The sequence below is a fragment of the Schistocerca serialis genome, chromosome 3 (genome assembly GCF_023864345.2).
Source record: "Schistocerca serialis cubense isolate TAMUIC-IGC-003099 chromosome 3, iqSchSeri2.2, whole genome shotgun sequence".
NCBI classification, from domain to species: domain Eukaryota; kingdom Metazoa; phylum Arthropoda; class Insecta; order Orthoptera; family Acrididae; genus Schistocerca; species Schistocerca serialis.
The window spans coordinates 1,009,876,699-1,009,900,042 of NC_064640.1; positions in this window are offsets into that span (position 1 = coordinate 1,009,876,699).

The window sequence follows — 23,344 nt, forward strand, 5'->3', positions numbered from 1 at the left end:
GGCTTGTGAAGCAGAATCACATCATTCAGAAGAGATAAACTGTAGCGGTGCGCAAAATATCTTCGCACAAAAGGTTTCGGGAATACATTTCTGAGAGCGCAGCCAACCATTGCGAATGTAACCTGTTAGCAGTCTTAGTGAATGATCGTGCTCCATGGCTTGTGCGATCCACCGTGAATCAATGGCCAAATAATCCAGTCCCTGCGAACAAAAGAATCAATATATAAACAATAAGATCCCGTGGCGTCGAATGCTGCATCTATGCCGACAGGTAAACGAGACAATGTATCAAATGGCTCTGAGCAATGTATCAAATGGCTTCTGAGGTCATCAGTCCCCTAGAACTTAGAACTACTTAAACTCTAACTAACCTAAGGACATCACACACATCCATGCCCGAGGCAGAATTCGTACCTGCGACCGTAGCGGTTGCGCGGTTCCAGACTGTAGCGCCTAGAACCGCTCGGCCACCCCGGCCGGCGACAATGCGTCGGCGTTAGCGTATTCTGCCGTCTGGTGATACAGAATATCATACAGATAATTTGACTAGAATAGCGACAAACGTTGAAGCTTTTGTGCAATGAGATTGGGAACTTGTTTTAACGGATGAAACAAGGCTGTCAATGGCTTACGGTCGTGACCAAGAAAAATTTTCTGCCATAGAGGTAATGATGAAATTTTGTGACACCATACACTATAACCAGGGCTTCCTTCTCCAGCTGACTATAATTAATCTGAGTACTATTCAAAGTTTTCGAAGAAAATGCGATGGGGCGTTCTAGTTTCACTTTTGTGGGATAATACCGTCCCGATGCCATGGGAAGAGGCATCTACAGGAAGCACAAGTGGTTCGAGAGTATCGTGACGCATAAGGCAAAGGTTGACGAAGCAATGCATTTTTCAGTCTTTGAGAAGCTTGGTCGCAGTCTTTTGTCCAATGGAAAAGAACATTTTTACGTCTTCAGAGACGAGACAATTTGCGCCGCATTAGGAATGAACTTTATGTAAGAAGTCAGTTTTCTGAGAACAGCTTGCAATTCACGTAAATTCTTAGGAGAAGGCAAGTTCTGAATTGCTTGCAAATGTTTTGTCGAGGACGGGCGCCATTGGCGTCGACGATATGTCCTAAGTATTCACTCGTTGTTATGAAAAAACAACATTTCTGCAAATTACATTCGTTTTCCGCCTTAGTGAAAACTGGAAAAAGACAGACTAAAAGTTTAAGGTGTTGCTATGATGTTTGCCCGAAGACGATTATGTCGTCAAGATAACTAAAAGCCGCGCGGGATTAGCCGAGCGGTCTTTTGCGCTGCAGTCATGGACTGTGCGGCTGGTCCCGGCGGAGGTTCGAGTCCTCCCTTGGGCATGGGTGTGTGTGTTTGTCCTTACAATAATTTAGGTTAAGAGTGTGTAAGGCTAGGGACTGATGGCCTTAGCAGTTAAGTCCCGTAAGATTTCACACACATCTGAACATTATTTTTTTTTTATAGTTAAAACAAGAAGGCAACTTGGACGTTACTTGTTCGAGACGTTTTTGAAACAACGCAGGCGCGGAAGCACTTCCGAAAGGTTGGCGTTGATATTCAAAAAAACCTACACGAGTATTCGCAACAAAAATTTTCTTTGTGTCTTGGTCCAGTAGATAAGCGTCTGCATGATCAATTTTTGAGATGAACTGTCCTCCCGCTAGGCAATCCAAAATTTCCTGAAGATGTGAGCGATGGAACGAATCAATGACTGTGAATTTACCGTTCGTTTGAAATCCGTATAACAACGAGTCTTACCATTTGGTTTACGAATCACGACTAAGTGTGATGCCCACTCACTTTCTGCAATAGGTTTTAAGACACCAACAGATTCTAGTCTTCGAATTTCAGTAGTGACCTCGTCGCGTAATACATACGGCACAGAGCGTGCGCGTTAAAATTTGGGTTGCTCATTAGCTTTCAGTGTAATGTGGGAGTGACAATCTTTGCACATCCCCGAGTACCGTCGAACAATTGTTGATACCTGTCGCAGAGCTGTGGCATTGCTGTACGGGGAACTTCTGTGTCAGTGGCATGCATATTGTCCTGTATGTCTAATCCGAAGGAATCAAACACATCCGCGCGGCTGCATAACTGGCGGGGCACGTATTTCAAAGTGCGACCGACCGAATGGCGGCCGATACCGCAAATATTAATAGGTTTTTGTTAATAAACTACAGTGTTATGTAAGTCTTGAGTTCATTATCATAACCAGTTCCTTTACATGATAATATTACGTCAGCTCTGCACTGTCAGATTCTTTGCTAGCGCCAATCAATCAAAGCGTTAGTAAACCCGTTGCGCAAGCTCAAATTCAGCACTGGGTCTCAGGTTCAGATAGATTTCATATTTCTCTCTTACACGTGAGGTTTTGAATAAACTGGCTTATCTTACCAGGATCTGAGTAATATAGGACATTCTGGGAAGCAATCATACAGGAAATTTCTTGTGGTTTAATGAATCATTAACGAGGTACATTTAAAACTGCGGAAGCCTATACATTATTGCTGGCGTGAATGAATAGCGCTTGTATTTATTTCAACTTCCTATCTATGTTTTGTGGATTCTATTACATGTCTGTTCCATGTCTGAGTGGTTACCTGCGTTGTAATTTCAGAATCCAATTTTTTCGGTTTTTGTTTATTTTTTTGTGTAATATTCTTAAACATACACCATCACTAATAAGCAATAGTAGGAACAACTGAACATATAGTCGTTATTTTATCACTGAGTAATAAATTTGTGAGCATGTCACTTTATCAGGAATCCGGACATATTAGTAGCAGAAAGAATACGAACATTGACATGCGCGAATTTCGAGGAAACACTCGGGATATGGATAGTGGTTTATACATAGTACGGTGCTCACAATGTAACTTAACAGGACACCGCGCTCCATGCTACCAGTTGGGTCCTATTTGTAGGAGATACGGGAATCTCGCCTTCGCTTGCAAGGACAGCGAGTGGCTGTCGATGCGCAGGTGAAAGCAGGCGCACACATCATCAAATAATAAATTGCGAGTGTACTAATTTTGTTAGGTATCGTAGGAGTTAAAAATGCAGCGCTAAATCGGTCTAAAAAGGGGAGATGATGATGATGATGATGATGATGAGTTGGGTTGAGGGAGCGCTTGACATCACGGTCATCAGCGCCCTGACGGAAAGTCAACATGAAATCTCATGGGTGGGGACGAAGGCTGCCCCCACATGCAGAGCAGTTTATAACGCACTAAAGTCTGCCGCCCTTCCCCACCAGTTTAGGGATGAGGCCTGACAGTTCACAAAATTTCACCACTCTGTTAACACTGGTATCGGTATCTGCGAGGACGGTGGGCAGATCTCCAGCGAGACCGAGGGCTGTTCTACTATCAGTATACAGGATACAGGGCACACGTAGCCACAATATGCTGAACTGAAAGCGGCACGCCACAAACTTCACAGAATGGTGGATCTCCCCCCGGAGGAGGAAGCCATGTGTGAAAGGGCTATGCCCGATGGGCAGTCTGGTAAGCAAAACCTCCTTCCAGCGGCGAGGCTGACACGAAGTGCGCCAAGCTTTTGTGGTCGGTTTGAGCGACCGCAGTATGTTGTCCGACACCTGCAACCATTCAGTCTCCCACTGACGCAGGATGCATCTGTCAGAAAATGAGATAATGGCGTGCGTGCAACTGGATGGGACATTGATGGACAGCAACATCCCAACATGCTTCCTTGGCAGCTTTGTCAGCCATGTGGTTACCCTGTATCCCAACGTGGCCAGGTACCCAGCAAAAGATCACCTCCTTGCCACGGCGTTGGAGCCGCTGTAAGCAGTCATGGATGAGCTGAATCAGCAATTGGTGAAGCGCTTTCAGTGCACTAAGAGAGTCGGAACAGACAAGAAAACTTGTACGGTGATGTATAAATAACGATAAAACTACGGTGCATATTTAAAATACACGAAAACAAAGTTGTAAAAAACATGTCTGGAGTACAATTTTTCGGGTACTGCGTCAAGCTTTAAATCACTTTGGGCATCCGAAGACACCAAGGTGGCAGTGCGTTCCATCCCTTGGTGTGTATTTTCATGCCCGAGAGATCCAGATCCTTGAGGCAGGCCGTAGCACGTATACCAAATGGCTGGGTCGCTTGGGGTCGATTCCTGAACAGTCGTTCGAAGGCGGGTTGGAACACTGAACTAAATGTCAATGACTGAGGTGACGCTGAGATTTTCTGCGCCTGTCGAGCCAAAAGGCTATGTCGCCAGAGTGGTGGTCCACCAGCCTCTGCACACAGACTCTGAACTGGGCTGGTCCGAAAGGCTCCAGACGATATCCAGATGCCCACACGGTGGACAGCATCTAACATCCAGAGGTAGGAAATACGGGCCGATCCATAGACTGCGCTGCCATAGTCTAAGCGTGATCGAACAAATGCCCTATAAAACTGAAGGAGGCGGGACCTGTCAGCTCCCCATGTTTTTCCGCCAAGGCATTTCAAAATGTTCAACAACCGGATGCCTTTTGTTCAAATGGTTCAAATGGCTCTGAGCACTATGAGACTTAACTTCTGAGGTCATCAGTCCCCTAGAACTTAGAACTACTTAAACCTAACTAACCTAAGGACATCACACACATCCATGCCCGAGGCAGGATTCTAACCTGCGACCGTAGCGGTCACGCGGATCCAGACTGTAGCGCCTAGAACCGCTCGGCCACTCCGGCCGGCGAAGCCTTTTGTTCGTAGGTCTTTCAGGTGTGGAAGCCATGTTAATTTCGAGTCAAATAATAAACCCAAAAAGCGCACTGTGTCATGAAAAAGTACAATACGGTCCCCCATTGTAAGCTCTGGTTGGTTAAAACTACTACGAGCACGATTAAAATTGACACACACTGTCTTCTCAGGTGAGAACCGAAAACCAGCTGTCTGGGCCCAGGTTTCCAGCCTCCTAATGGTCAGTTGTAGCTGCCTCGTCGTCGCCGTAAGATCAAAGGAAGAGTAAAAGATTGCAAAGTCATCCACAGACAAAGAGCATTTGACAGGGCTCCTGATTGCAGAGGAAATGCCATTGATAGCGATGGCAAACGATGTGACACTGAGTACACTGTCCTGGGGCACACCATTCTCCTGAACATAGCAATCAGACATGACTTCACCAATGCGATAACGAAAACGCCTGTCCTCGAGAAAGGATTGGATCAGAAGCGGCAGGCGTCCACGTATTTCCCATTCATGAAGTTGGCGAAGGATGTTGTACCTCCAAGTAGTGTCATATGCTTCTTCGAGGGCAAAAACATACAAACAAAATGGTTTCGGCGTAAGAAGGACTCCTGTATCGCCGTCTCCAGTAGAATTAAGTTGTCAAGAGTGGAACGGTAGCACGTGAAACCACACTGGGAGCGGCTCAGGTAACCTCGGGACTCGAGCAGCCAGACGAGGCGGCGGTTAATCATGCGTTCAAGAATCTTACCCATATAACAAGTAGGGGCGACACTCCGATAACTGTTAGGGGCGCTACGGTCCTTACCTGGTTTCCAGAATGGAATTAAGATTGCCTCCTTCCAAGTCGTGGGGGTACTGTCCGTCAAACCAAATCTGATTGAAACAAGAGAGGCGCTGACCTTTCGCTTCAGGGCACAGATGATGAAGCATGGTATGATGGATCTCATCAGGTCCTGGAGCAGTGTCTTTGGCTGCAGATAAAGCTGATTTCAGTTCTCACATGGAGAATGGAAGGTTGTAGACTTCTTCATTACGCGAGAAAAAATTGAGCTTCCTCATCTCTTCAATCCAACGGAATACCTAAACAACAGGAGCTTGTCTGGATGACTTAGTAACAGTAAAAAAGTGTTCAGCTAAAACGTGAGCCATCTCTTCTGGCGTGTCCACCAAGACCCCATTATTTGACAAGGCCATAAGGGGATGTGGACTACCCTTGCCTGAAATCCGTCTTATTGAATCCCAAACTTGCGCAGCGGAAGTGGACCGATTAATGGAAGTCATGAATTCATTCCAGGAAGCCCTCTTTCATTCTTTGATTACCCGCCTTGCATGTGCTCTAGCAGACCTGAAGTCATGAAGATTGTCTGTAGTTGGACACCGTTTGAAGTTCTGAAGAGCTGCCCATCTGGTCCTGATTGCCAATTGACAGTCGTCATTGCACCACAGTACAGGCCGTCGTCCGAGGTGGTTACTAGACCTGGGGATGGACTCTGCGGCAGGCCTTTGGATCTCATGAGTGATATGGGCCACCGTCTCTTGTGCACAATGCTTTTGTTCAAAAATAGCCTGTCGACTGTGCTGTAACCAATTTGCCCTTTGTATCATCCACCTGCGTGGTCTCCTGCTGGTCACTGTCCTAGGCGGCAGACGAACCCACACTGGGAAGTGGTCACTGGAATGTAAATCTGGAGCCACTTCCCACTGAACTGAATCTGCAATAGCTGAGGAACAAAAGTAAAGCTCAACAGCTGAAAAAGGCCCTGTAGCTGTGGAAAAGTGAGCCATCTGACCCACGTTCAGAAGGCAGATATCCTCAGAATGGACGAGTCGCTCGATCAGCCAACCACTGGAGCAAGTAGTATCCGAGCCCCACAGCACATTGTGGGCATTGAAGTCCCCCACAAGAAGGAATGGGCGCGGCAGTGCCTGGAAGGGGTCTGCCAGTGCGTCCGCATCCAAAGCGTCATGGGGGGGGGGGGGGGACAGGTACAAAGAACACACTGTGCTAGTAAACGGTGAGAGAACTTTCACAGCAATTGCTAGGATGGGCGTGGTAAGAGGGACAGGAGAGGAGTGGTATGTGTCATTAAGAAAAATAGCCACTCCACCTTTAGCCCTGCCTACAGTAGTATCGTCTTTCCTGTATGTGTGGTAGCCCCGTAATATAAGTGTGTCTGTGACTTTAAGATGCGTTTCTTGTAAGCAGATGCAGAAAGGTTTATCCTGGACCAGCAGCTGCAATTTTTCCAAATGTGAGCGATATCCATTCAAATTCCACTGCAACACAGAAGTCCCCATGGAAGCCATTGGTTAGTGATGGTGGTTCTTTCCTTTCTCCCTCGGAGACAGTCATTTACCTCTGAGGTCAGGGGGAACGTTAGCCAGTTCCGCGTTCTCTAGTTCCTCCGATAGGAAGTCCATATCTTCAAGAGCATAGTTGCCATCTGAAAGGGAGAGCGCTCATCGATCCGAAGGCTTATCTAGAGCTTTCTTGGACTTAGAACTGCTTTTAGAAGGACGTTTTTCTTCACTGATAGGGAGGGGGCTATCGTCGTTGCTGGGATGGCTTAGGTAGCTTCTGAAGTTGGGGAGTGGTATGTGGCTTAGGTGGTAAGTCTACTGCTGACGGCTTCCGAGCGACATCAGTTGCAAGTGGAGCGTTTCCCCCACAGGTACAGCGACAAGTGCGTGTGCTCGTACTTGAATCTGTGGTCTGAGTTTGTGTGAAGGCATCACACAAACTATTAGTGTTTTAAGGGCTGATGCAAAAGAAGCTGCAAAAAGCGGTGGTTGCATGGCTTTGGAAGCCTTTTTAGCTTCACCATAGGGTATGTCTCTCTGTACTTTCAACTCTTGAATTTTCTTTTCCTCGTTGTAAACCCCACACTTTCTGCTCCACACTGGGTGATCCCCAGAGCAGTTAACACATTTCAGGGGAAGTTTACAAGAAGTTCCTGACTCGTGAGCAGAGTCTCCACAATTGCCGCATGTAGCCTTCCCGTTACATCCCATAGTGGTATGGCCAAATCTTTGACATTTATAGCAGCGCATGGGGTTAGGAACAAATGGGCGAACCTTAAGGTGGATACAGCCGGCAAGGATATATTCTGTTAATTCGGGAGTACTAAACGTTAGAATAAACGTTGCCGATTTTTCCAATTTGCCGTTGACTCTCCTCATATAATTCTGCACCGCCGAGACGCTCACATTCTTCCACTCTTCACGCAACGCCGCGGGGCCCATCTCCATTATATCGGAGAAGGTAACCACGCCCTAACTGTAGTTAAGGGTGTTATGCAATTCAGCCTCGACTGTGTAGTCACCTAAGGCCTTACATCCCAGAAGTTCAGATATTTTGGGTGGAATTAGCAGTTTCAACCAAAAGTGTTCCATTATGTAGTCGTTTGACACTTTTCAGAGACCCAGCAATACCTTACAATGCCTTGTTAATATAGAAACGGATATCTTCTCAAAGCTTCCCCCGTTTTGCTTGATTACGGTGAAAGTGTTATGGCACACTAATGCCCTGATACTATTACTCTGAAACTTCTTTTTGGGAGGACTGACCAACCGAGCTCTCTTTGAGGAGTGGGTGTAGGTGTTGCCTGACGGTACACCCATCCCGTCAGGAGTAGGAGATCCATGAGACAGTTCCATAAGGATCCCACGAGACGCTAGGGAAACAACCGTCGACCCAGGCAGAGCCCTGCATGCCTGAGCAAGCTTGATTCAACTGGGGTGCGGCAAGTGCCCTAGAGGTAGCTCGCTAAAGACTGTTTCATCTCAACAGCCATTCACCTCCTCAGCACGTAGCACACCTTCAGGTGCCAAGACCCCCGTTCTCCGAAACACACAACATTCCACCGCTGCGCCGCACGGTGGTCGTTGAAGTATGACCAGAGCTTACGCTGACAGAGGACTGGTGGCGTTTACCAGTCCCCAGCTCAGGAACCCCGGGGTCGCCAAGCCCATACTCAGCAAACGAATGCTGAGCCCCCGAGGGGGAAAAGGGGAGAGCGTTTGCGGTTGAATTGGGTTTTATGAGATGATTAGCACGTATGAAACGAGAAAGCACACAGCAAGAGAAAAAGGAATTGGGAATAATACTGGGTTGGATAACAGAAGGAGCTTACATATGGTTCATCCTGCGTAACTTTTCGTCTCATTATGCATTGGCAAGACATGAAGGAACTACGGCATGTTGATGAGCCATTGGGCACTTGTTATCGGGAAGAAAATTAGGGGAACATAACAGGTAGAATAAGTAAAGTACTCGTACACTACATCGGGAAAGATTACACTATATATGGGAACAAGGGACGACCATTGGTCGATACATGGGCTTAGATAACGCAACTACACTCCTGGAAATTGAAATAAGAACACCGTGAATTCATTGTCCCAGGAAGGGGAAACTTTATTGACACATTCCTGGGGTCAGATACATCACATGATCACACTGACAGAACCACAGGCACATAGACACAGGCAACAGAGCATGCACAATGTCGGCACTAGTACAGTGTATATCCACCTTTCGCAGCAATGCAGGCTGCTATTCTCCCATGGTGACGATCGTAGAGATGCTGGATGTAGTCCTGTGGAACGGCTTGCCATGCCTTTTCCACCTGGCGCCTCAGTTGGACCAGCGTTCGTGCTGGACGTGCAGACCGCGTGAGACGACGCTTCATCCAGTCCCAAACATGCTCAATGGGGGACAGATCCGGAGATCTTGCTGGCCAGGGTAGTTGACTTACACCTTCTAGAGCACGTTGGGTGGCACGGGATAAATGCGGACGTGCATCGTCCTGTTGGAACAGCAAGTTCCCTTGCCGGTCTAGGAATGGTAGAACGATGGGTTCGATGACGGTTTGGATGTACCGTGCACTATTCAGTGTCCCCTCGACGATCACCAGTGGTGTACGGCCAGTGTAGGAGATCGCTCCCCACACCATGATGCCGGGTGTTGGCCCTGTGTGCCTCGGTCGTATGCAGTCCTGATTGTGGCGCTCACCTGCACGGCGCCAAACACGCATACGACCATCATTGGCACCAAGGCAGAAGCGACTCTCATCGCTGAAGACGACACGTCTCCATTCGTCCCTCCATTCACGCCTGTCGCGACACCACTGGAGGCGGGCTGCACGATGTTGGGGCGTGAGCGGAAGACGGCCTAACGGTGTGCGGGACCGTAGCCCAGCTTCATAGAGACGGTTGCCAATGGTCCTCGCCGATACCCCAGGAGCAACAGTGTCCCTAATTTGCTGGGAAGTGGCGGTGCGGTCCCCTACGGCACTGCGTAGGATCCTACGGTCTTGGCGTGCATCCGTGCGTCGCTGCGGTCCGGTCCCAGGTCGCCGGGCACGTGCACCTTCCGCCGACCACTGGCGACAACATCGATGTACTGTGGAGACCTCACGCCCCACGTGTTGAGCAATTCGGCGGTACGTCCACCCGGCCTCCCGCATGCCCACTATACGCCCTCGCTCAAAGTCCGTCAACTGCACATACGGTTCACGTCCACGCTGTCACGGCATGCTACCAGTGTTAAAGACTGCGATGGAGCTCCGTATGCCACGGCAAACTGGCTGACACTGACGGCGGCGGTGCACAAATGCTGCGCAGCTAGCGCCATTCGACGGCCAACACCGCGGTTCCTGGTGTGTCCGCTGTGCCGTGCGTGTGATCATTGCTTGTACAGCCCTCTCGCAGTGTCCGGAGCAAGTATGGTGGGTCGGACACACCGGTGTCAATGTGTTCTTTTTTCCATTTCCAGGAGTGTATTTGCTCAAAGGAGCATGAGAAAAAGACTGCAGAATTTTTGGATATCAATAACCAGAGCAGCAGTAAGGACGCGGAATAAGAGAAAATGAGAGGACAAAGAATAAATAACCAAGGTAGGGTAGATGGTGATCTCATAGAGGAACAGTTGACCTTTTCCACAGAACAGTCAAGTCCAAACGTAAACGATAATGATGCAACTAGATCACATCCAAACGGGTGTTGAATTTAACAATGCGCAAGGCAAGAATAAAAAGGAGTAAGATGAGGTCGCTTCATGACACATCAAAGATTTAGCGATTATTAGAAAGTACGAGGAAGAAGCGAGCGGTAGGCCAGAATCGCCAGAGAGATGAGATGCTCAGAGTTCACAAACCTCTATTCCAAATTGACGGATTGTAAATAACGGAAGTAATTCCGGAATAATAGGATTCTTAAAGAAAATGAATGAGGATTCACAGAAGAGGTAGATAAGAGAAGGAAAGAAACAGAAGAAAAAGAGAAACGAACAGATGAAATACAGAAGGAACTGATCCCCCATGGTACACAAAACGAGTCAGAACACAGTTGCAGAAAAAAACAAAAAAGGTATGCCAAATTTAAACGAACCCAAAGTCTCCAGCATTGGCGATCTTTTACAGAGGCTCGAAATTTTGCGCGGTCTCCAATGCGAGATGCTTATAATAATTTCCACAACGAAACTTTGTCTCGAAACCTGGCAGAAAATCCAAAGAGATTCTGGTCGTAATTAAAGTACGCTAGCGGCAAGACACAACCAGTGCCCAGTGCCTTCTCTGCGCAATAGCAATGGAAAACTATCGACGACAGTGCTGCCAAAGCAGGATTACTGAATACAGCCTTCCGAAATTCCTTCACCAAAGAAGACGAAGTAAATATTCCAGAATTCGAATCAAGAACAGCTGGCAACATGAGTAACTTAGAAGCAGATATCCTCGGAGCAGTGAAGCAACTTAAATCACTTAATAAAATCAAGTCTTCCGGTCCAGACCGTATACCAATTAGGTCCCTTTCAGACTATGCTGATGCAATAGCTCCATGGTTAATAACCATATACGACCGCTCGCTCGACGAGAGATCCGTTCCCAAAGACTGGAAAGTTGCACAAGTCACGCCGTTATTCAAAAAAGGTAGTAGTAGTAGTCCACTAAATTACAGGCCCATATCACTAACGCCGATATGCAGCAGGATTTTTGAGCATATATTGTGTTCGAACATTATGAATTACTCGAAGAGAACGGTCTATTGACACACAGTCAACACGAATTTAGAAAACATTGGTCTCCTGAAACACAACTAGCAATTTACACACACGAAGTGTTGAGTGATAGTAACAAGGGATTTCAAATTGATTCCGTATTTCTAGATTTCCAGAAGGGTTTTGACACTGTACCACGCAATCGGCTTGTAGTCAAATTGCGTGTTCATGGAATATCGTCTCAGTTATGTGACTGGATTCGTGATTTCCTGTCAGAGATCACAGTTTCTTAGTAATTGACGGAAAGTCATCGAGTAAAACAGAAGTTATTTCTGGCGTTCCCCAAGGCAGTGTTCTAGACCTTCTGCTGTTCCTTGTCTATATAAATGTCTTAGGAGACAATCTAAGCAGCCGTCTTAGGTTGTTAGGAGATGATGCTGTCGTTTATCGTCTAGTAAAGTCATCAGAAGATCAAAACAAATTGCAGAACGATTTAGAAAAGATATCTGTATGATGCGAAAATTGGCAGTAGATCCTAAACAATGAAAAGCGTGAGTTCATCCACTAAGTGCTAAATGCAGTGGCGGCTCGCGAGTATGAATTCTGGGTGTTCACAAATTTTTAGATTCAGACATTAATAGAATCTGCTGTATAACATTTATGCTTATCAACAAGTTTGTACAACTACAGCCACTGTCAATAATAATAACAGTAGTAATAATAATCATAATCATAATAAGATGCGTAACTTATGTGACAAAAGAAAGAATTGTTTTTGTGGAATTTTTGTTGTTTTGTACATAATTAAGTACAGTTTAGGGCAATAACGAAATAATGTGTAAGCTTTCGCAACTCTTCATTTCGCATCTTTGTGTAAGTGGGAGATTTCGGGCTTTTCCAGTTTTTCGGACCAATGTACAAGATCCCTAATAGATGTATTGTTTCACGAACTTACTTCCGGGCTGAAAACCAGATATTCTTACGCTGCATCCGTGACGGTTTCCCAAAGAAACTCCTTGGTGGTTTTCTTTGTTAAGTCAGCCGTATGTGTCACCTGTAGTAACACGTGATGCAGTTTTGTCGGTCGTTTTTCTCACTACGTTACCGAAAGGTGCCTCAGTTGTTGGAACGAATCATGTAATGGACAGTCGCCAGAGAAGGAATTCGTAATGCACATCCTTTTAGAGGCACCAGAAGCAAAATATTAGATTCACACTGACCTTTGCTCGTGCATATGTCTTTTGTTAGGGCTCAGCCATTAATTTCTTTTTACCAAAATAACATAAAGGTGTCATAACTCGTCACGTGGAACAGTATAGGAATGCTCAATGGGCGAACTGATGACGTTCAAGCAAATATGCCATAATATTGACCCTTTTAAGTTTTTGTTGCTGTGAATTAGAGCATGAGCTACACCAACATTCGACTTCTGAACCTTGCATTTTGAATACAAAGGTCACACTACGTTAAATGGTCGCAGTCCATTACATATGCCACTTATTGAGACTTCCTGGATGACCGCACGCTGAGGCCGAGCGGTTCGTAGCACACGACAATAAGGTTTTAAAACAGAGGGGAATAAATGAGATTCATTTATCTGTTGGCGCTACAGCGTTTTTGATCGTGACATCTAGCCTGTGAAACGATTACGCCATCGGGCGGCGCTGGCAAATTCTTAAAGGATTTGTGAACGCGTATTATTGGCGGGAAGACAGCAGCAAGCTCCGTTGTTAGAGACGCGAAAAAGGAGTTGATGGGAAGACGAGGCTGGAGGGAGTCGACGGAAGACGTGGATGAGGAGAGTCATGTCCATGACGTGGAAGGGAGGAGGCACTTGAGACACGAGGAGGATAAATTCCAGCTGCATTCCTAATTCGTGGAGTGGCTGTGTCTCCACTCTGCTCATAGTCCAGTGAAGATTATGGTAAGCATCGCTTGCACCTCCAGAATATTAGGAAACCCGAAAGTATTGGTTTTCAGTTGTAAGACAGCTGCCACTGGCTCACTTATCAGCACTTTCTCAGCTCCGTAGGATCTTTGGGTGTTGGTTGCAAACAAACTGTCACGGTGACCATCACAGTCAAGCTACTATGCCGATTTCACAGAATTAGTTCCGAGATTTCATGCAACTCAACCTCTTTCAGTAACTTTGTCAACTCAGAGCGTTAGTTAGCAATAAATATCGAGAGGGAACATACGAGGGGCGTTTGAAAAGTCCGTGCAAAAATAAAAACTACTTACTTTTTTTGGGTAAATCTTTTTTATTTTTCGACATAGTCTCCTTGTAGACTTATACACTTCGTACAACGCTGTTCTAATTTGTTGATCCCTTCCGAATAATAGGAATTGTCCAAGTCTGCAAAATAGCTATTAGTTGCTGCAATCACCTCCTCATTTGAATAAAATCTTTGTCGCGCCAGCCATTTCTTCAAATTGGGGAACAAATAGTAGTCCGAGGGAGCCAAGTCTGGAGAATAGGGGGGATGTGAAACGAGTTGGAATCCTATTTCCATTAATTTTGCGACCACAACTGCTGAGGTGTGTGCTGGTGCATTGTCGTGATGGGAAAGGACTTTTTTGCGGTCCAATCGCCGGCATTTTTCTTGCAGCTCGGGTTTCAAACGGTCCATTAATGATGAATAATATGCACCTGTAATAGTTTTACCCTTTTCCAGATAGTCGATGAGGATTATCCCTTGCGAATCCCAAAAAACAGTCGCCATAACCTTTCCCGCCGAAGGAATGGTCTTTGCCTTTTTTTGGTGCAGATTCTCCTTGTTAAATGTTTGCTTGTAATCACGCTTATTTGATTTCATCACTATCTCATTCAAAGGAGCTGTTCTCGGAGGCCCTAGTTCCTTTTCGACGAACTTTTCCTGGTAATTTACTTTTCACTCTGCAGCGGAGTGTGCACAGATACAAAACTTCCTAGCAAATTAAAGCTGTGTGCCGGACCGAGACTCTAACTCGGAACCTTTGCCCATTGCAGACAAGTCTCTACCGACTGAGCTACCCAAGCACAACTCAGGACCCACCCTCACAGCTTTACTGTTCTGTTAGCATTTAAAATAGAATCAACATAGTTCATGTTTACACTGCACACGAATGCCTATTCATGCACAGTGAACAACCAACTCCAAACAGAAAGTGCTATTTTTGAAAATGATTAAACTCAGTTTTTTCCCTTTATTGTGATTTCATTCCCCTGCCCCATATGGGCAAGGGAGGGCTGTCAGCGGCACAATCCGCTGCTCTTCAGCCGAGTGACATGACAACTAAGACAAGAATAAAATGTTACATATATAAGGCGATAAAAAAGGGGAACATAAAACAGAGTAAGGGGAGATAATGGGGGTAAAAATACACTGACATGAAGACGTTCATGGGGGGACAATTAAAAAAGTCATCATAAAGTTAAAAAACACAGTTCGCGATTCTTAAAACACAAAGAAGACACTAAATGCACATGCACAGGTTAAAAGTCGGCCACAGTATTAAAAACACTCCAGAACCACACACTTAAAACCCACTTGGAGCACACACAATGAAGAATAAAACTGCCAGGTGGGACCTGCCGAGGGAGAGGCCGGAGAGGATGGAAAAGGAGGGGAGAGCAAGGGGCAGCAGGGGAAGCGGTGGGATGAAGAGAGTAGGGGCGTCAGCGGGTACACTAAGAGGCAGGAGACTGGTGGGGCAAGAGATGAAGAGGGAAGACAAGCCAGAAGGAGTGCAGAGACACTGAAGGGGAGTAGAAGGGGAAAACTTCTCAGTAGAAGGGGGGAGAGGAGAGGGAGCCCTGAGGAGGATGCAGGAAGATGGGGTTAGACTTGGTAGGAAGGGTACATGTCAGGGCGAAGCTCATCATCCGGGAGGGGTAGATGGTGGAAGTTATTAAACTCAAGTAGTAATGTCTATTAAACTGGCTGCTTGTCTAGAATACAAATGAGGCGCTGAGATTCATAAGGGCCTAAAGCACACCACAGTCGATCCCACATTTACGTAAATACAAGAGAAATCTGTGATACAGCTTTTCTTGAATTTTCATATACAGGTTGGCCCATTGATCGTGACCAGGCCAAATATCTCACGAAATAAGCGTCAAACGAAAAAACTACAAAGAACGAAACTTGTCTAGCTTGAAGGGGGAAACCAGATAGCGCTATGGTTGGCCCGCTAGATGGCGCTGCAATAGGTCAAACGGATATCAACTGCGTTTTTTTTTTTAAATAAGAACCCCCATTTTTTATTACATATTCGTGTAGTACGTAAAGAAATATGAATGTTTTAGTTGGACCACTTTTTTCGCTTTGTGATAGATGGCGTTGTAATAGTCACAAACATATGGCTAACAATTTTAGACAAACTGTTGGTAACAGGTAGGCTTTTTAAATTAAATTACAGAATGTAGGTACACATCTCCGGCGGTCATTCGCAAGAATACCGCCATTTGATTGTGACATTTGGTCACTAATCGAAGCGATAGCCTTTTGCAGGCGCCAGCCAGCGGCGGTCCAGCCAGCAGCCAGCAGCGGTCCAGCCAGCAGCCAGCAGCGGTCCAGCGTAGCAGCCAGCAGCCAGCAGCCAGCAGCGGACCCAGCCAGCAGTGGCCCCAGCCAGCAGCGGTCCCAGCCAGCAGCGGTTCCAGCCAGCAGCAGCAGCAGCAGCAGCAGCAGCAGTAGCGGCGGCAGCGTCCCCGCCGGCTAGCGTTCCTGCCAGCCAGCCAGCCAGCCAGCGTTCCTGCCTGCCAGCCAGCCGGGTTGCCCCCTGCCAGAAGCAGCAGAGTGGGGCTTTGGCCCCAGTCTTCTACGTCGCTCTACGTCCTTTTTCTTCTGTTTTTCGTCCACTTGCCTGTCCATTGTTTGCTTCTGTCCTTTTGTCCTGCCCTGTGTCTTTCTCCTTGTCACAATATCGACCCTCACCACCACTACTACAGCCACCACCACTGCCATCATCTACACCTCTCCCTCCGCCGCCGCCACCACTATCACATGGTGTGCACAATCACCCCCCCCCCCCCCCAGTCCATCCCCCTACTCCTCACTCTCCCATCTCCCTCACTTTTTGTCGCCCCATCCCCGGCTCCTCCCTCCCGCACCTCCTCTGATCCCTCCCCTCCACTCCCACCCTCTGCTCCTTCCGTTTCCGCGGCGCCCGCTAGGGTGGTGGCCCGGAGGGCCACAGCCCACGCTCCACTTTCACCTTCACCCACTTCGTCGTCTACATCATCGCCGTCGCCATCGCCTTCGCCCTCACCATCTCCGGTGCCAACTCCAGCACCAGGACCTGCCACTCCACGCCACCTTCCAGTTGCTCCCGTCCCCCACACCTCCTCCACCGCCATCAAACGCCCCAGTGGCACCCCTGCCCCCTCTGCACCTAAAAAGGCTCCGCCTCGTCCCCCTTCCCCTGCCCAGGATGCCATGGATGTCTCCCCGCCTGTCCCTGCCCCCTCCTCCTCCTCCTCCTCCCCCTCCTCCTACTGCTGCCTCCTCTTCTGTCCTGATCCCTCCCTTCTTGAGGCCCAGAACCTCACGCTCTTCATTCGCCAACATTTTCCCAGTGCCCCCATCTCCCTCCTCACTCCTCACCGTGACTCAGTCCTCATCTTCTCCACCAGCCCTACCCTTCACACCGATATCCTTTCCCGCATCCTCGTCACCCGCTTTGGCCCTAATGCCTCCCTCACCCCTGCCCCTTCCCCGCCTCCCTCCCGCCAACCCCAACCCCTGCGTCGCCCACCAACCTTCAGTGCCGTGATCACTCGGCTTAGTCCGACGATCACGGAGGAGGAGGTTTTGGTGGAGCTCAAGGCGCATCCCTATCTAGAGGTGCATGCAGTTCGCCGCATTCACAACTCCGCTGGCCCCGCCTGCCTTATGCGGGTTTTTTCCAAACATGCCCCCTCCATAGACTGTCTCCTGAAGGAGGATGCCCTCCTCTTTAACCAACGTTACAAGGTTGACCCCTCCCGTTCCCCTCCTCAATCCCTCCACTGCCAGAGGTGTTTGTGGTACAATGCACACCCAACATCTGAGTGCCACGAGGCTCCCAGCTGCCCGCACTATAAGCAAGCACACTTCCTACGGCAGTGCCCCAATCTCCAGTCCCCTCCCTCCTGTAACACCTGTAACCTCCCTCATCCTACGTACTCACAAAAATGTAAGGCCCAACCCCCTCCTACCACTCCTGAACTCACCGTCCCTGTCCACCCTCTGGATGCCCCACCCATCCTGGCAATCCCCTTCGCCTCCCACCCTACCGCTGAGGACATCATCAGATTCCTTAACACTGTACTCCAAAATGTCCACCCTTTCCAGCACCCCACACCCTCCAGCAGATGTCCCTCACCTCCCGTTCCATCTTCCACCTTAAAATGTATGCCACCTACTCCCACAACCAGGCCCATTTCACCTTTTCCCGTCTCGACACCCTCGTTTAAATCCTTGTCATGGCGCGACAGCACCGTATCCTGTTCAACAACATCCGCTCCCTTCCCGCCAACAAGGACCTCTTCCTGTACATCCTAGCCACCCAATGCGTGGATGCCTTCCTCCTAAATGAAACCTTCCTCCAACCCCACCACACCATCCACACTTTGCCCTACCTCCTTCACCACTCTGATAATCCCTTCCCGATAGCGCATGGTGGAGTTGCCATTGGTCACCACCGCCAGATACCGGTTCGGCTCCAATCTCTCCTTCCTGACCCCACCGAACACCTGATCCTTAGTCTCTTCTTCCCCGGCCTTACCATCACCTGCGCCCCCATCTATGTCCTATTCCTTTCGACTTCCTCTCTCACATTGACCGTACCTTCTCCTCCTACGTGATCGTCACTGACCTCAACATCCATAGTCGTTCCGCCACCCAGTTACAGCAGTGGTATCGGTTCCTCTCCTCCCTCCAAGGCGACCTTGTCCTCATTCCCCAACACACCTGCCCCAAATCCAACTCCACTCCCGATGTCATCCTCTCCTCCCCTAACCTCCTTGCCCGCATAGTGATGGATGTCCTGGACCCCATTGGTAGCGACCCATCTGCCTGTCCTCACCGTTTCAGACAGTCGTCGCCCCCGCCCCGACCCTCATAATGACCCTCCCCCGAAGTACGTCCATGATTATTCCCGTGCTGACTGGAATGCCTACCGGGATACCCTCTCCACACAGGTTGATAGCCACCCCTTCACCTACCACCACCCTGATGATATTACCCATGCCGCCTCCTTTCTCCAGCAGACCTTGTCTGAGGCCGTAGAGGCCCACGTCCCTACTGTCGTCATCCACCCCCACCATCCTACCTTACCCCCACAGGCCATCCTCCTCCTCCGTGAATCCCACTGTCTCTACCATGGCTTCCTCCACACGCGTGACCCAGACACACTACGACGCCACTGGCAACTCCAGCGACACATCCGAAACTTGCTCACACCTAAGAAACGCCGGGACTGGCGACAGACATGCACCCGTTTAAATGCTACCCTTCCTATAAACTCGTCCAAGTTCTGGTCAGCCTTCCATCGCCTTACCGGAACTAAACCCTCCCCTTACTATCCTCTTCTCCATGATGATCACCCCTTCCCTGACACCCTTAGTAAGGCCAATCACTTTGCCTCCTACCTCTCCGATGTCTTTTCCATCCCCGACGATCCCCAGTTTGATTACTCCCTCTTCCCGGATGTCTGTGATCGAACTGACACCTCTGTCCCCCCCCCCCCCTCCACGCACCTGGTTTTCAGTACTTGGACAACATGGCACACACAGAACTCAATGCCCCTATCACTACACAGGATCTCATTGCTACACTCCGCAAAAAACGCAACACCGCTCCTGATCACGATCGTGTCACCTACCGCCACCTTCGTGAAGCTCCTGTCTCTTTCCTCTCCACCCAGGCCACGCTCTACAATGTAGTCCTGTCCACTGGCTACTACCCCGAACTGTGGAAAACCTCCCATATCTTGATGTTCCTTAAACCTGGTAAACCGCCGTCAGCCGTCTCCTCCTACAGTCCCATCAGCTTTACCTCGGTCTTCAGCAAGGTCCTGGAATCCATCCTCACCCACCGCATCCACCAGCATCTCCTCCAGCACTACCTCCTTCCCGTTACCCAATGTGGCTTTCGGTCGTCCTTCTCTTCTGATGACCTTCTCCTTCACCTCACTCATCTCCTTTCCGAACAGCTTAATTCCCATCGCTCCCCTATCTTCCTCTCCCTGGACCTCGAACATGCCTATGACCGCATATGGCATTCCGGTCTCCTCTTCAAGCTCCAAACCTTCGCCCTTCCCATTAACTCTGCCCGTCTGATCGGCTCCTTTCTCTCCCAACGTCCTTCCTACATCACCATCCATAACACGGACTCCTACACCTTTTTTCCCTCCACCGGTGTGTCCCAAGGCTCTGTCCTCTCCCCCCTTCTGTATCTTTTGTATACGGCGGACATGCCACCGCCATCGCCCCCTGTCCACCTTCTCCAGTTTGCCGATGCCACCGCCTTCCTTGCCCTTGCCCCCACCCTGCAGCGTTCCCAACACCTTCTCCAATGCCATGTCGACTGGTTCACCGCTTGATGCAACCAGTGGTTGCTTTAGGTCAATCCCTCCAAAACCCAGGCGATCATTGTAGGCAAAACCACCCCTTCCTTCCGCCTCCTCAATTTCTATCTAACCATCTATGGCTGTCCTATCGCCCTCTCCCCCACCCTTAAGTACCTTGGTGTCACCCTCGACCGTCGCCTCACCTGGACCCCCCATTTCCGGACAATCCAAGCCAAGGCACACTCCCAACTCTGTCTCCTCAAGCTCCTTTCCGTCCGTACGTGGGGTCTGGACCCCTCCACCACACTCCACACCTATAAATCCCTCATCCGCCCTATCCTCTGTTACGCACATCCTGCTTGGATCTCCGCCCCCCTACCTTTTACAAATCCCTTCAGATACTTGAACGCCATGCTCTCCGCCTCGCCTATCACATCCGTCTCCCCTCCCCCACGCGGATCCTGTACGACCTTATTCTGTTCCCCCACCTCCTCCTTTTCCTCGAGTGGATACGAATCCTCTACACCTCCTGTAAACGCGATCCTCCTCACCCGCTTGTCTGACTCATCCTCTCCCAACCCTACCCGCTGTCGCGCCTGTATCTCCACGTCCCACCTGCTCTCCATCTCTCCAACCTCCTTACCCTCTACCAAGGTGGCTTCCGCCAGCTCCCCCTCCCTGATGATGTCCTCCTCCCTCCATCTACCCTTCCTACCAACTTTGATCCTCCCCTCCCACTTCCTGTGTTTTTTCCTTTGGGCACCCTCCCTCCCTTCTCTCTCCTTTTCCCTCCATCCCCCCTTCCTCCACCCCTCTTCCCCCGGGATTCCCCTACCCCCCCCTCCCTTCCTTCCTTCCCCCTATCTCCCATGCCCTTGGCATCTCTGCTCTCCCATCTCCCTCTCCCACCCCCCTCCTCCTCTCTTGGCAGGTCCCCGGACTCGTACACGCTCAGTGGACATTTGTGCGCCGGAGATCATCGCCATCAGTGTCTCGTGTGTGTGCCTTCGTGTTTGTGTTTAGTGTTCTTTCGCCGTCATGCCCCACTGTTCACATGTGACGTCGCAGTCATCAATGTTCGTGCGCCGTGTCAACAGGTTTTAGTGTTTTTTCTTGTCCAGCATGAACGGCTTCGTGTCTAATGTTTTCTGTGTCTACAGTTTTGTGCCCGCCATTTGTAGTGTATCATCTGTAACCCCCCCCCCCCCCCCATTTATGTCTTATATTGTACCACTCAAGGCTGAAGAGCAGCGTACTATGCTGCTAACTGCCCACCTTTGTGCAAGGTGTTTAAAATAACAATAAAGAAAAAAAAAGGAAAAAAAGAAAAGAAAAAAATGTAGGTACATTTGAACATTTTATTTCGGTTGTTCCAATGTGATACATGTACCTTCGTGAACTTATCATTTCTGAGAACGCATGCTGTTACAGCGTGATTACCTGTAAATACCACATTAATGCAGTAAATGCTCAAAATGATGTCCGTCATTGCATTTGGCATTACGTGCAACGACATTCCTCTCAACAGCGAGTAGTTCGCCTTCCGTAATGTTCGTACATGCATCGACAATGCGGTGACGCATGTTGTCAGGCATTGTTAGCGGATCACGATAGCAAATATCCTTCAACTTTCCCCACAGAAAGAAATCTGGGGACGTCAGATCCGGTGAACGTGCGGGCCATGGTATGGTGCTTCAACGACCAATCCACCTGTCATGAAATATGCTATTCAATACCGCTTCAACCGCACCGAGCTATGTGCCGGACATCCATCATGGTGTAAGTACATCACCATTCTGTCATGCAGTGAAACATCTTGTAGTAATATCAGTAGAATATTACGTAGCATATCAGCATACATTGCACCATTTAGATTGCCATCGATAAAATGAGGGCCAATTATCCTTCCTCCCATAATGCCGCACCATACATTAACCCGCCAAGATCGCTGATGTTCCACCATCGTGGATTTTCCGTTGCCCAATAGTGCATATTATGCTGCTTTACGTTACCGCTGTTGGTGAATGACGCTTCGTCGCTAAATAGAACGCGTGCAAAAAATCTGTCATCGTCCCGTAATTTCTCTTGTGCCCACTGGCAGAACTGTACACGACGTTCAAAGTCGTAGCCACGCAATTCCTGGCGCATAGAAATATGGTACGGGTGCAATCGATGTTGATGTAGCATTCTCAACACCGACGTTTTTGAGATTCCCGATTCTCGCACAATTTGTCTGCTACTGATGTGCGGATTAGCCGCGACAGCAGCTGAAACACCTACTTTGTCATCAACATTTGTTGCAGGTCGTGGTTGACGTTTCACATGTGGCTGAACACTTCCTGTTTCCTTAAATAACGTAACTATCCGGCGAACGGTCCGGTCACTTGGATGATGTCGTCCAGGATACCGAGCAGCATACATAGCACACGCCCGTTGGTCATTTTGATCGTAATAGCCATACATCAACACGATATCGACCTTTTCCGCAATTGGTAAACGGTCCATTTAAACACGGGTAATGTATCACGAAGCAAATACCGTCCGCACTGGAGGAATGTTACGTGATATCACATACTTACATGATTGTGACTGTTACAGCGCCATCTATCACAAAGCGAAGAAAGTGGTCCAACTAAAACATTCATATATCTTTACGTACTACACGAATATGGAATAAAAATGGGGGTTCCTATTTTTAAAAAACGCAGTTGATATCCGTTTGACCTATGGCAGCGCCACCTAGCAGGCCAACCACAGCGCCATCTGGTTTCCCCCTTCAAAGCTAGACGAGTTTCTTCTTTGTAGTTTTTTCGTTTGATGCTCATTTCGTGAGATATTTGGCCCGGTCACTATCAATGTACCACCCTGTATACAGTGTGGGCCTACAGCACAGATAAATCTGACTCACCTTAAGATCAACATATTTCAGAAGCATGAATAAATGCTACAATCTCACAATCGACAGTGATGTGCTTTAGGCCCTTATGATTCTCAGCACCTCAAATGGATTACTGTATGATATACGACTGGCCGTTAAAATTGCTACACCACGAAGATGATGTGCTACAGACGCGAAATTTAACCG